Raw genomic sequence first — 13,203 nt, forward strand, 5'->3', positions numbered from 1 at the left:
GGCAATTTTATTTATCTCAGCATATTACACAAAATAGGATTCCACTATGAACCAAATTTGCATTTTTATAATTTTAAAATCCTAACATGGGAAAGGACTTCTTTTGAAAAAAGAAAGCTGGTTTGTTCATACTTTTGACTCTTCCTTCATTCACTGAAACTAGGAGCCTAACTCTTAACATGTATAAGTTTGTTTACATTTCATGTTCATAACTTGACATATGTCAAATGTGCAAGATGCCCCACATAAGAATTTATGGATTGCTTTTTCCTTAGCAATCTAGCTCCAAAGCACCAGAGGTCTGATTCAAGACTCGAACCAGCTTTTTAGATTATCGTAATCAAAGCCTGAAGAACGTTGCGGGCTGGGTTCTGGAACCTATCTCCAGTCATTGATTCATTGTGACTACTCCTTTCAGTCGTTAATCATTTTTTGCTGTGACCTTATTCTGAAAAATGTCCTGTAACTTTTTGGTTCTATTATCCATTAATTCTCCTCTTGCTGAAAGGACTTGTTTTTTGTTTGTTAATGAACAAGAACTCAGATTTTCCATTGGCAGCCATTTGGTTTTGGGATAGTAACTCGTCAGACAGTAGCAAGGAACGGGGTGGGGATTTGTTGCGCTGAATACCCCTCCCCATTATTTGCTGCCCCATTTTCTGCTATAAATTCCAGCAGCTGGGAGAAGTGCCCACTTCAAACAGTCTGGACTTAGGTTATCGTCAGCCTTTGTACTAATCGTAAATTATTATTTTTGCCCCAGTACCATTACTAGCTATAAAGGGTTTCCCAGTGGGAATTCCCCCTGTCTGAGGTATTTGGAAGAAGAAGACGACCAATGAAGGGACACCAGGCAGGTCAGGTTATTTGTGATGAGCTTTGTGCCTACCCATTGATACCAACACACCTCTCTCTGTTGAGGTGACAATATCATGCTTTGGCAGATTATTAGTGGCATCTGATAAAAGCAGCTTCCAAACCTAGCCAAGATCAATATTTGTACATACAACAGGGCTGATTTTCTACATCGGCATGCCCTATTAGAGCCTGTTTCCAGGATGTTCCAATGAGAAAAAATGGGTGGAAACACTTAATGCCACTCCCTGCCCCAATAGTGCTCAACACACATTTCTGGAGGATGGGGAGGCGATGAAAACTCCTGTTTGAAGGAGCCTCATTATAATATTTAATTGACACAGGACCACTGTTCTAAGGCCTCCTACATCTTTTTCTGCGCTTTACACTTTTTCAAAGGCATTAGGAAATAACATCCTCTGTAAACGGGCATTCAAGGTTGCCAAGAAATAAGCAGTGTGGGTAAGCAAATTTAAATGGCCACAAAGAAACTGTTTTTTACTGAATAAAGGTAATTTCTGCCCCCTTTTTCTTATTCTTTTTCTCTCATGACAAATAGATTCATATTAGTCTTTATACCAATTATTTTATTTTTTTCTGCAACGCCATTATTAGCATCAGTGTGTGGCCCAATGGGAATACCCTGATGTAAGATGTTGGGAATAAGAGTAGTCCACCCATTGGTACCCGCACACCTGCTTTTGCATACAGAGGCGGTGATTAGACCTCGCTTTGGCACATGATTAATGCAGTTCTAGCAGCAGCCCCGATTACACAGAAAAGTTTGAAACCCTGATTAACCATTATACTGGATGATTTTTCAAAAGCATCCAATTATTGTATGACATGTTTTATGCGGTACTACATAAATGGTGGCATGCTGGGGGATCAGTGAAGCCTAATTGGTCACACTCATCAAGATGCTGTCAATCATATTTGCAGGCATTATTATGCCCACCTGCCAATCGTTGTGGGGGAGTGTCTTTCCAGCTGAGCCAAATGTAGAGCTGCGCTATTTGCTAAGGACACCTGCTACTAACATGTACTATAGGGTTGGCATATTGAGTGGCAGAGCCATTGGGTGTGGCCTCAGACTGCATATGGGAGATCCTTTATTTATCACTTCCTAATCCCCTGCCCCTTCCACTTTGGCAAGGGCAGTTAATGGGTTGAGATGCCTTTTGAGCCTTCCTAAAGGCTTTCAAGATTTTTGTCCTGCACTGTAGCACTCCCTTTTAATTGTCGCCATCTCTTTCACTTTCACTTCTGCACATATTTCCTCTCCTACCACTAGTGTGCTCCCTGCACTTTCCTCAGTCTGCACCTAGAGCTGTGAATTAAGAGGCTAATGAGCTGACCCAGGAAATTTGAGTCTTTTTAACCCATTACCACTCAGACAGATCTGGCACCAGTTTTTAACCATTTAGACATGACTCGCACCAGAAGAAAAAGATTACCTTTTGATGACATCATTGGCATCTACTCCTGCCTTTTCTCTATTTATGCTGGGCACAGGCTATGCGCAAGCCGGGTGCAGCTTGCTTATATAAAGTTAAGGGCCAAGTAGTGAGAATTTGTTTTTCTGAGGCCACTCTTTGCATTGGAGCAGGCAGTAAACAATTCACAAGTGAGTTCTGGTTTTCCAGTTAGTTTTGATAGCCGTGTTTTGGAGTTCAAGAGCTGTATTGCTGAAATTGGTCTCTTCTCTTTTGGGCTGGGGAATGCTGACCAACCCTGTCCTTGACACCAGAATGGGTTTGCCTTTGAACATCCCATGATATTTGACTTACAAGGAGGAACGTAACATGGACATGCAGGAAACTCATCTTGACGACAGGGAACACAGACACCACAGGCGGAGCCCTGCTAGCCACATCTACCATCACCACAGGAGTTTTGTGGCCCTTACGCAGGAGCAGTGTGGCTGGAGCCCAAGATTTACTAAGGAAGCCTTGTGGAACTATGTGACATGCGGCACGCTGAATTGGAGCCACAGGGCAGGGCTGGCCAGTCATTATCTGTTGAGATGAAGGTGAATTTCTTTGCCTTAGACAATTCCAGTAGCCATAGCCTCCTCCACATAATCCTGGTCCTAGGTCTCCAAGGCCCATCCTTTGAATGGGATCAGATCGACTATGGTGCCAGGACCCCCTCCAGTAGCATTTCTCTTCTGTCGGTTATTTGTAGCTTTTTCCTGCAAAACAAGAAGACGATTCAGTCAAGATGAGTATGTGAGTTTGGACTCTGACTACCCCCGTGTGTGAAGCTGCACTCTGTGTCGATGGTGAAGGCATCATGTAGGTGGGGGCCAGAGAAAGGGGTGTGTGCGGGTTGTCTTAATCTCCTTGTGTAGAAGGACGTGAGAAAGAATAAGGATGGTGGTGGCAACTTCATGAGCAGCAACAGATAGGTGCAGAGAAAGGGAAGAACTGGGTGAGCGATAGGCCTGAGCTGATTCCTGTGCCAGTTGGTGCAAAGTAGGAAGAGGAGGGCAAGTGTCCTACCTTACCCCTTCGGGTGAGATTGTATCCAGGTCCTCTGGACAGTGTTGGATGCGTTCACCCTTTTTGTAACCCGCTGCAGTGCTCTTTGTATGATTGCATTCGCAGTCTCCAGCTACAGCGGGGGAAGTAAACCTCCCTGCTGCTCTCCACTGCATCCAGCAGTATTTAGACTGCATTCTTATTAAAGCAGGGGGCTCTGTTTCTTCTAGAACTGCTGCGAATGATTACAGAGCTTCAGAAACCTCCTACCAGCCCCACCAAGATCCCATGAAAGACCCCAGGTAAAGACACCAACTACTCCAAAAAGTCACCTCTAGGTCATGACACCAAATACTCCAAAAAGTCACCTCCAGGGTCAGGCCAATGGATTTTTTTTGACTATGGAAATAGAACTATTAAAAAATGTATTCCATTCCATTAATACTGACAGAACTGAACTTCAGGCTTGCTGTCCCAAAACAAAATTGTTCAAAGATGTTCATAAGCTTCCCTTAATTAAGTTAACTGCTCCCTTCAAGTGTGTTCCTTTATGCAGCTACAGGGCTTATGTCCTGCAGCTGCACATGAATTTCTTCCCCCTTCAAAAGGTGCACCCATGCTCAGAACATGCTCCCTCCAACATTCAAGTGAGCAATGACCTGAACTATAGGAGCTACTCATTACTTCCTGAAAGTGCACACTTCCAGACATATTTATAATGTTGCTGGAAATAGTAGTGAGGAACTCTTCACAATCATAGAATCTTACAGCACAGAAGGAGGCCATTCGGCCAATAGTGCTTGTGCCGGCTTCCACTCCCCTGCTCTTTCCCCATAGCCCTGCAAATTTTTCCCCTTCAAGTATTTATCCAATTCCCTTTTGAAAGTTACTATAGAATCTGCTAACACCACCTTTTCAGGCAGTGCATCCCAGATCATAACAACTCGCTGTGTAAAAGAATTCTCCTCTTCTCCCTCCTGATTCTTTTACCAATTATCTTAAATTTGTGTCCTCTGTTTATCGATCCTCTTGCCAATGGAAACAGCTTTTCCCTAATTGCTCTATCAAAACCCTTCATAATTTTGAACACCTCTATTAAATCTCCCCTAAACTTCTCTGGTCTAAGGAATATAATCCTAGCTTTTCTAGTCTCTCCACAAAACTGAAGTCCCTCAACCCTTATACCATTCTAGAAAATCTCCTCGGCACCTTCTCCAAGGCTTTGACATCCTTCCTAAAGTGTGTTGCCCAGAATTAGACACAATACTTCAGCTGAGGCCTAACCAGTGATTTATAAAGATTTAACATAACATCTTTGTTTTTGTACTCTATCCTCTATTTATAAAGCCAAGGATCCCATATTCTTCTTTAACAACCTTATCTACTTGTCCTGCCACCTTCAAACATCTGCGTGTGCGAGCCCCCAGGTCTTGCTGTTCCTGCACCCCCTTTAAAATTGTACCATTTAGTTTATATTGCCTCTCCTCATTCTTCCTTCCAAATTGCATCACTTCACACTTCTCTGCATTAAATTTGACCAGCCATGCGTCTAACCATTTCACCAGTCTTTCTATGTCCTCCTGAAGTCTGCTACTATCCTCCTCACTATTTACTACATTTCCAAGTTTCATGTCATCTGCAAACTTTGAAATTATGCCCCATACCCAAATTCAGGTCATTAATATATATCAAAAAGACCAATGATCCTAATACCAATCCCTGAGGCACACCACTGTATACTTCCATCTAGTCTGAAAAACAACCGTTCATCACTACTCTCTGCTTTCTGTCTCTTAGCCAATTTTGTTTCCATGCTGCCACTGCCCCTTTAATCACATGGGCATCAATTTTGCTAATAAGTTTATTATGTGTCACTTTATCAAACGCCTTTTGAAAGTCCATATATACATCAACTACACTACCTTCAACATATCTCTCTGTTATTTCATCAAAGAACTCAATCAAGTTTGTCAGTCACAATTTGCCTTTAACAAATCCATGTTGGCTGTCATGTATTAACCTATGTGCTTCCATGTGACAATTAATTTTGTCCCGGATTATGGTCTCTAGAAGTTTATATGCTACCGACGTTAGACTAACTGGCCTAGTTACCAGGTTGATCCCTCTCCCTTTTTGAACAATGTCGCTACATATACAGACAAGAGGAATTCTTACCCCTTGGATAGTTAAAGGTATGTTGGAGAAAATGACACGTGAGCTCCAATACACTGTGGCATGGAGCAGAAGGATGTCAATTTAAGCCTGTGATTATTTACATGCTGGTTTCTTGACCTTGGCCTTGATATGGGAGGAACAATAGAGCAGAGTTCAGTGCATCCCAACAGGGAGGTTGGGTTCAGCAAGTGGTACACCTGTGAGCAGCTGGCTCAAGAGTAGCCTTGGCAGAAGCCTGGGATGAAGTTACTTGACTATTCCCTCAACCAGAGCGACTTTCAGAGCTCTAAAGTGACCGAGAGAAATGAAACAAAATATTTTTTTTCAAAATTTCCAAACGGTTAACTTTATTGCAAATAACCATGGAAAATAATAGCAACCAGTTTTATGAATCCTTCTGACAATCTCACCGTTAGCACCTATGGAGACCTTGCTCCTTTCTAAACCAGGTGTAGTACTAGTCTTTCCCTTCCAGGCCTAAATATAGCAAAACTAACACAGTGTTAAAGTCTGCATGAATTTTATGAATACCTAATATCAGTCTAAACAATAATTACAGACTCCCACAACAACTTGATTATACTTCTTCCCACCTGCTTCCTGTAAGGAGTCCATTCACTTACCCCAGTTTCTCCATCTTCGTTGCATCTGCTCTGACGATAACACCTTCCACACCAGAAATGTTCTCCTTTCTCCTCAGCCGAGGATCCCCCTCCACTGTGGTAGTCAGGGCCCTTGACTGTGTCCGTCCCATTTCCTGTACTTCTGGCCTCACCCCTTCCCCTCCCTCTCAGAGCCATGATAGGGTCCCCCATGTCCTCACTTTCCATCCGACAAACTTTCGCATTCGACAGATCTGCTTCCACCATTTTTGCCACCTCCAGCGCGATCCCACCACCAAACTCATCTTCCCATATTCTGAAGGGGCTGTTCCCTTTTTGACACCCTGACCCACATCTCCATCTTCTCCAACACCTGCTCTCCTTCCCAAGCAAGTGCAGGAGACACAAAACCTGCTCTTTCACCTCCTCCGTTATAACCAAACAGAGCCCCAAGCACTCCTTCTAGCTGAGACACCATTTTATTTGTGCTTCTTGAACTTAGTTTACTGTATTTGCTATTCATAATGCACTCTCCTCTGCATCTGGGAGACCAAATGCAGATTGGGCGATCGCTTTGGTGAACACCTCCGATCTGCCCATAAGTGCAATCCTGAGTTTCCATTCCCTGTCCCACTCCCATTCTGACCTCTCTGTCCTTGGCCTCCAACACTTTACCAATAAAGCTCAGGGCAAGCTCGAGGAATAGCATCTCATCTTTCTACTGGGCTCTTTACAGCTCTCTGACCTCAACATCAACTTTAACAACTCCAGATCTTAACCACAGCTCCCATTTCTCTCTCACAGCAGGTGCTGGTAACATAGAATGGGTGCATCAGAGCTGCTGGGAATGGGGGAGATGTAAATGCTTGGGATGGGATGGTTGGCAGAGTGATCTGTACCCCTGGTGTCTATCTGCCTTTTTCTTCCACCACATTCCTGAGCCATGGGAACCTTCTCCACTTTGTCAGATTTTCCATGCATCCCTCCGCCTCTGCTATTCTGTTGCAACCATTTACACATCCTCTGGACACATATTTTGTTTTTCTAATTTCTCTCATTATCACCTCCCTCTACCTTACACCTTTGTCACTTCTGTCATTTAATCATCTCCTGTCCTGCACCTATTCTTTTCCTGCCCCCTTTTCCCTTGCTCTGTTCCTGCTTATAAGCTGTTCATTTGTAACATCTTTCCGTTCTGATGAAAGGTCATCGACCTGAAGCATTAATTGTACACTTCTATCTCCACAGATGCTGCCTGGCCTGCTGACTGTTTTCACCATTTTCTGTTTTTATTTCAGATTTCCAGCTTTTCAATTGTTGTTCTGACAGTAATCTTTATTCAAGGATTAACTATCTTTGTAGACACTACCTAAAGTTAACCCCAAAGTAGTCATTATTATGGACCGTTTTTAAGGTACTATTACATAGTATTATCTATAATTCTTAACATGAGAACATATTATGCATTTGCAGAATTCAGAATGGAGTTCTCAACGTCACAACATAATTATGAATGAGAAAAGCCATTGAGCTGGCCCATCTTAGTTCATCCACCCAGAAAGACCTTCCCCCACTCCAGCAACAAATTGTTTATTTTAAGATTCTAGGCTTTTTGCCCCCATTCAATATATTGATCACTGTGTTAAGAAGAACTTCCTATATTGGTTCTAAGTTTGTCTTTTAAGAATTTGAACCTGTGTCCCCTTGACCTACTTCCACAATTTAGTTTGAAGTAATTTTGCAGAAATCTTTTCCATACAGTCAACTATTTTATAAAGCTCTATGAGATCACATCTCAGATATCGCCTTTCAGTGTCAGAAAGCATGAGTTTCTCTAGTCTTTCCTTATCACTCAGACCTCTGCGTTGCCTCCAAAGCGTGAGTGAGTCTCCCTTGGGCACAGTACTCAAGGTGTGGTCTGACCAAAGCATGATACAGTTTGATCATGGCTTCCTCTGACTTGTTCTCGACTATTTTCACTTTATAGCTTCATTGCTCTGCATTGGTTGGCACGTTGAGCATCAAATCTAAGACTCCTGGGTCTTTTTCAACTTGATCCTTAGTTATTTTAACCATGTTCTTTGAGTACATGTGTCACCCACTTTTCCTTCCTATATATACATCAAATGTCATCTTCTGTTGTTCTGTCCACTTATGTGTTTTGCCCATCACATTATGTGATTTCTCAGCTGCCTCCTCTAATTCTGCTGTTTCTTCCAGTTAGGTATTATTTGCAATTTTGACCAATTTGCATTGAGTTTCTGAATCTAAGACATTGGGGTCAATTTTCGGATGGCCGAGCAGATGTGTTCGTGGTGGAGGGGCTCCTAAAATTGGGGATTTCCAGAGCGGGTCCGGAGCCCGGGTTCCCCAATGACGCGAATTGGTGCGCGCGCAGCTCCTGCATGCTGGACTCCCACCGGCAATCAAAGACGGCGGGATCCCACTTAAGATCATTATTTGGGTACTTGAGGTCGTTTACAGATCTCATTAGTTGGAGATTTTGGGCTTCATGTTAGCATCCGCTATCAGGTGCGTTCCTGGCGGTGGGGCTCCGAAAATCGGGGAATCCCGGAGCGGGTCCGGAGCCCGGCTCCAACCCGCCCACTTCTGGGTTCCCCACAGATGCGCGTGCAGCCCCCGCAGGTGGGATTCCCGAAGGCAATTAAAGCCAGCGGGATGCCACTTATAAGTATTTACGTAGGTATTTCAGGTCATTAACTGACCTGATTAAGTGAATATGTGAGGAGGGGTGGGATTTTATAGACAACTGGGACTGTTTCCCGTACTGGGAGAAACACTCCCAGTTGAAATGGACGTGTTGCAGCTGTCAACCTGTGGCAGCTGCAAAGGTCCATTTGACAGGTGGGGGGGGGGGGGGGGCGGGGAGACCCTCACTCATTGCAGGAGGCCACTCTGTCACTTGGGACAAAGTTTGGCCTCCACCACCCTCCTCCTGACAAGAAAATTCACCAACTTACACACTCACACCGGGGTCCAGAGACATGTACCTACCTTGCGGACCCCCTCAGATGTACATCTTCCGGATGGAGGCCGCCGTAGCTGCAGCCATGACCTCCTTGGAGGGCGAACAGCATCACCAGCCTCACCAGCCTCACCAGCCTCGCCGTCCACCTCTGACACGTGGAGCTCCACAACAGAGTGCTGTGACACATCCACCTGCACAGCAGGAGGGAGGGCAACAGCAAAGAGAGATGCGTCGCAGGGGGCACTACCTTCGCCACAGGGTCCACAGACCGAGGCTCAGCTTCCTGGACCTCTCTGAGCAGCAGTGCACACGGAGGCTCAGAGTCACTCGACATGTAGTCGTGGACATCTGCAGCCTCCTTCATGCCGAGCTGCTCCTGGTTGGCCCGAGCACCATCTTCTTACCTGTCACTGTCAAAGTCACCACTGCCCTCAACAACTTCTCCTCCGCATCCTTCCAGGGTGCCAGCGGGGGCATTGCCGACGTCTCCACAAAAGAGCCCTGCAAATACACCTACACCCACTCTGCAGTGACACAATGGGTGGCATCAGTTGTGGGTCTTCATTGTGATCCTCAGGAAAGGGCATTATTGCACAAACCAGACAGGATTCGCAAAGACGTGGCAGTAGTGGTGCCAATATAATATGTAATGTGAGTTGGTCAGAAATTCAATATAAGTAAAAACCATGACAATCCCTCAAACACCCTTGTGCATCCCCTTCATGCTCACGACACGTTTGCCTTACGCTGCCTACTGCACATATGTGATGCATGCCCTGTGGCTGCAGCACAGGTAGTGGCAGGTTAAGTGAGGCTGACTGTGAAAGAGATGCACGAGAGGGTGAGTATGAGATAGAGCCATCAGATTGTATGAGGATTGGGTTGAGTGGTAGTGGCGGGATGAGTACTGGCGAGGTGAGTAAGTGCAGGTAAGATGAGGATGAGTTTTGAGTGGGTATGAGGGGTGATGTGACAGAGTAGCGTTGGCAGTGCAGAAGGAGATGTGGGGTGGGGCGGTGATGTGGCAGATGGAGTGTAGGGGAATGAGTAAGTGTACTCACTTTGGCTGACCTACTTAGGTAATTGAAGTGCCTCCTGCACTGTATGCAGGTGGGCGATATGTTGGTGGTGCAGGTGACCTCCTCTGCCACCTCGAGCCAGGCCTTCCTGGTGGCAGAGGCAGGCCGCTTTCTCCCGCCCACCAGGGGGAAGATCTCTGTCCTCCACCTCCTCCTCACCCCATCTAATGATACCTGGAGTGAGGCATCATTAAACTGGGAGCAGCCTTCCCCCTGGGCTGCTCCATTCTGTAATTTTGGATCCTTTCTGCAGCATCAGTCTGTGGAGAACTGCCCCTTTAAATAGGGCTCCTCCAGCTGACAGCCTATGATGCGGGTGCACAGTCTGCCCACTGCGCAGCTTTCCAGTATGAAACCCGGAAGCCAAGGTAAGTGGCTTCAATTTACTTATGATCGCATGGGGAACCCACCGATTTACCCACGCGTCCAGTCGACCCACAGCTGGCAACCCGCCTCCCTCCTAATATCAGGCCCATTGATGCAAATTAGGAACAGTAATGGTCCCAACACCAATCCCTGGAGCACCTCACTCAGTATTTCCCCCCACCCCACATAACTCCTCTAATAGATACCTGTTGCTTTGTACCATTCAACTGATTTCTTATTCGCAAGATTTACCTCGATTCCCACAGATTTGAGCTTAACTAATAGCCTATTGTGTAGAATTTTATCCTTTTGAAGGTCGAGGTATACCATGCCATTGAGTTCATACAATGGAAAACTTTGTATTGACGTGCTCATCCCTTTTGCCGTGATGTTCATAATAATATAATGAGCATATTGACCTAAAATAATGGAGTACACTATGATATGCCTTAGAACAATAGGAGCTATCAGATGAGTGACTTGTTTCACATCTATAAGGTCATGGTCTTCAAATGGTGTTAGTGTTCCAGAAGTTGAACAAGTGGCAAGAGCAAGCTGTACTGGTGCCAATTCAGATGTGGGTTAAGAACAACTATTGTTTTGCTGTACTGAAAATAACTCAACTTGGACTCCAGCTCTATTTGTGTTTCTTTCCAGATGGATTCTGTTCTGTTATCACTCCTGGGAATCACTGAGTAATTCTATAGGTTTTATGCTAATAGCGTTTCTGTTGTTTAGAAGCCAGCTGTGAAAGACAGATGGCAGTGATGTCATGTTTTCGCACTGGCATCTCCTGTTCCTTAGAGAGTAGTGGGGATCAAAAGTAAACTCCTGTATTAATCTAGAACCATGTCAACTCTCTTCCCACAACAGATTCATGACTACGTGGTATCCGTGGTTGTAGAATGAGATCTACATTTTCAAACTGAATCCACAACTGATTCACTTATTATACATATCAGGGCCAATTTTGCTCTTTGTTACACCCCATAAAAGGAATGCAGATGGGCATAATGTATTGTAAAACTGGGTGTAAATTGGTCCTGATGGATCTCTGCCTATTTTGCATCTGACACAAGTTTTTGGTAAGGATAGCATCTGGCAGTTCTGATGGAAGCTCTCACCAGAAATATGCCAGAGTTTCATAATAATCCATCCTTAATCAATTAAAAATTTTGTGTCTACACACACTTACCATCTGTACCACTTAACTTCCTGCTGATACATTTTTATAACACTATTTGTGTCAAATTTTTCCCATTATAATTTTGATTGTCCACATTTATTATAAGTTTTACCTTTATCAACTTGTCATTTTGTAATTACATAATATATTCACTGTGGCTTTCTGAACAAAACTTGAGTGATTCTCTGATCTCAGTCGCCATGTTATTTTTCTGCTTCCAGATAAATAAAGTTCTACATAAATTTTCTTTATGATTTTTGTGAGGTTTCAATTGAAAAAAATACATATTTCATTTCATTTTTGATTTGTATAGTTAGTGCACATTTCTTGTATGCACAAGTTGATTTCCTATTGTCATCTTTCTGTGATATTATTTTCTCATTATAAATTCTTATGCCTTTATTTATAAAGGGTTTTTCCTGTGAAAATTGTCACAAGTTTTTTCAAACTGCCATTTTTTTCTCAGTAACTGAAATTTCTAGGGGTAGAAATTAGTCTGGGCCTAGATTTGGTGCTGTGCGCGCACCGTGTGCCCGAACAGAGCGGCCCAAGGTCATCCCGAAATTGGGCCTTGAGCCTCATCTACATCTTTGGGATGAGCTGCTGCTACTTGTCATGTCCCCATAGGCAGTTCACCCCATGAAGAAAATTCCAGGAGGGGGTTTGGATCAGGCAATGGTCGAGGGCCCCATCAACCATGGTGGTTGCGAATCCTCGGCTAAGATATAAGGAGGACATTTTGGAAGCTCTGGTATTATCAGAGCACTTGCATCAGCCTCAGAGAAACTGGGAGAAGGGAATGGAGTCCTTACAGAAAGCAAGGTGGAAGAAGTATAATCCAGGTTGTTGTGGAAGCCAGTGGGCTTGTAATAGATGTCGGTTGACAGCCGCTCCCTGGATATAAAGATAGAGATAGAGATGCAAATAGAGGAGATCGGGAAGGGAAGGGAAGAATCAGAGATTGACCACGTTAAGGTATGGTAGGAGTGGAAATTTGAAGAAAAATGAAGTTTTCTAGATCCGGGCAAGGGCAGGAATCAGCACCAACACAGTCATTGATGTAATGAAACAAGAGTGGGGGAGCTGAGTAGGACTGGAACAAAGAGTGTTCAATATATCCTACAAAAAGATAGACATAACTAGGACCCATGTGGGTTCCCATAGCAACACCTTTTTTCTGGAAGAAGTGAGTGAAGCTGTGGTAGATGGGAATTGGTTGGGCCACTGTTCAATGAGGAAGTGGAGGCTGGCCGTCCTGGTGAGGAATGGAGGTGTACAGGGATTGTACGTCCATTATGAAAAGGAGATGGTAGGAACAAAATACTGGACCAAAAAGTGTCAGAGGGTATCAGAAAAGTTGCAGATGTAGGCGGGTAGGGATTGGACAGGGTGGGAAAAATGGAGGCAAGATAAGTAGAAATAAGTTCAGTGACGCAGGAACAGGCTGAAAAATTTGCATATACATGAG

This window comes from Heptranchias perlo, chromosome 1, assembly GCF_035084215.1.
Source record: "Heptranchias perlo isolate sHepPer1 chromosome 1, sHepPer1.hap1, whole genome shotgun sequence".
NCBI lineage: Eukaryota > Metazoa > Chordata > Chondrichthyes > Hexanchiformes > Hexanchidae > Heptranchias > Heptranchias perlo.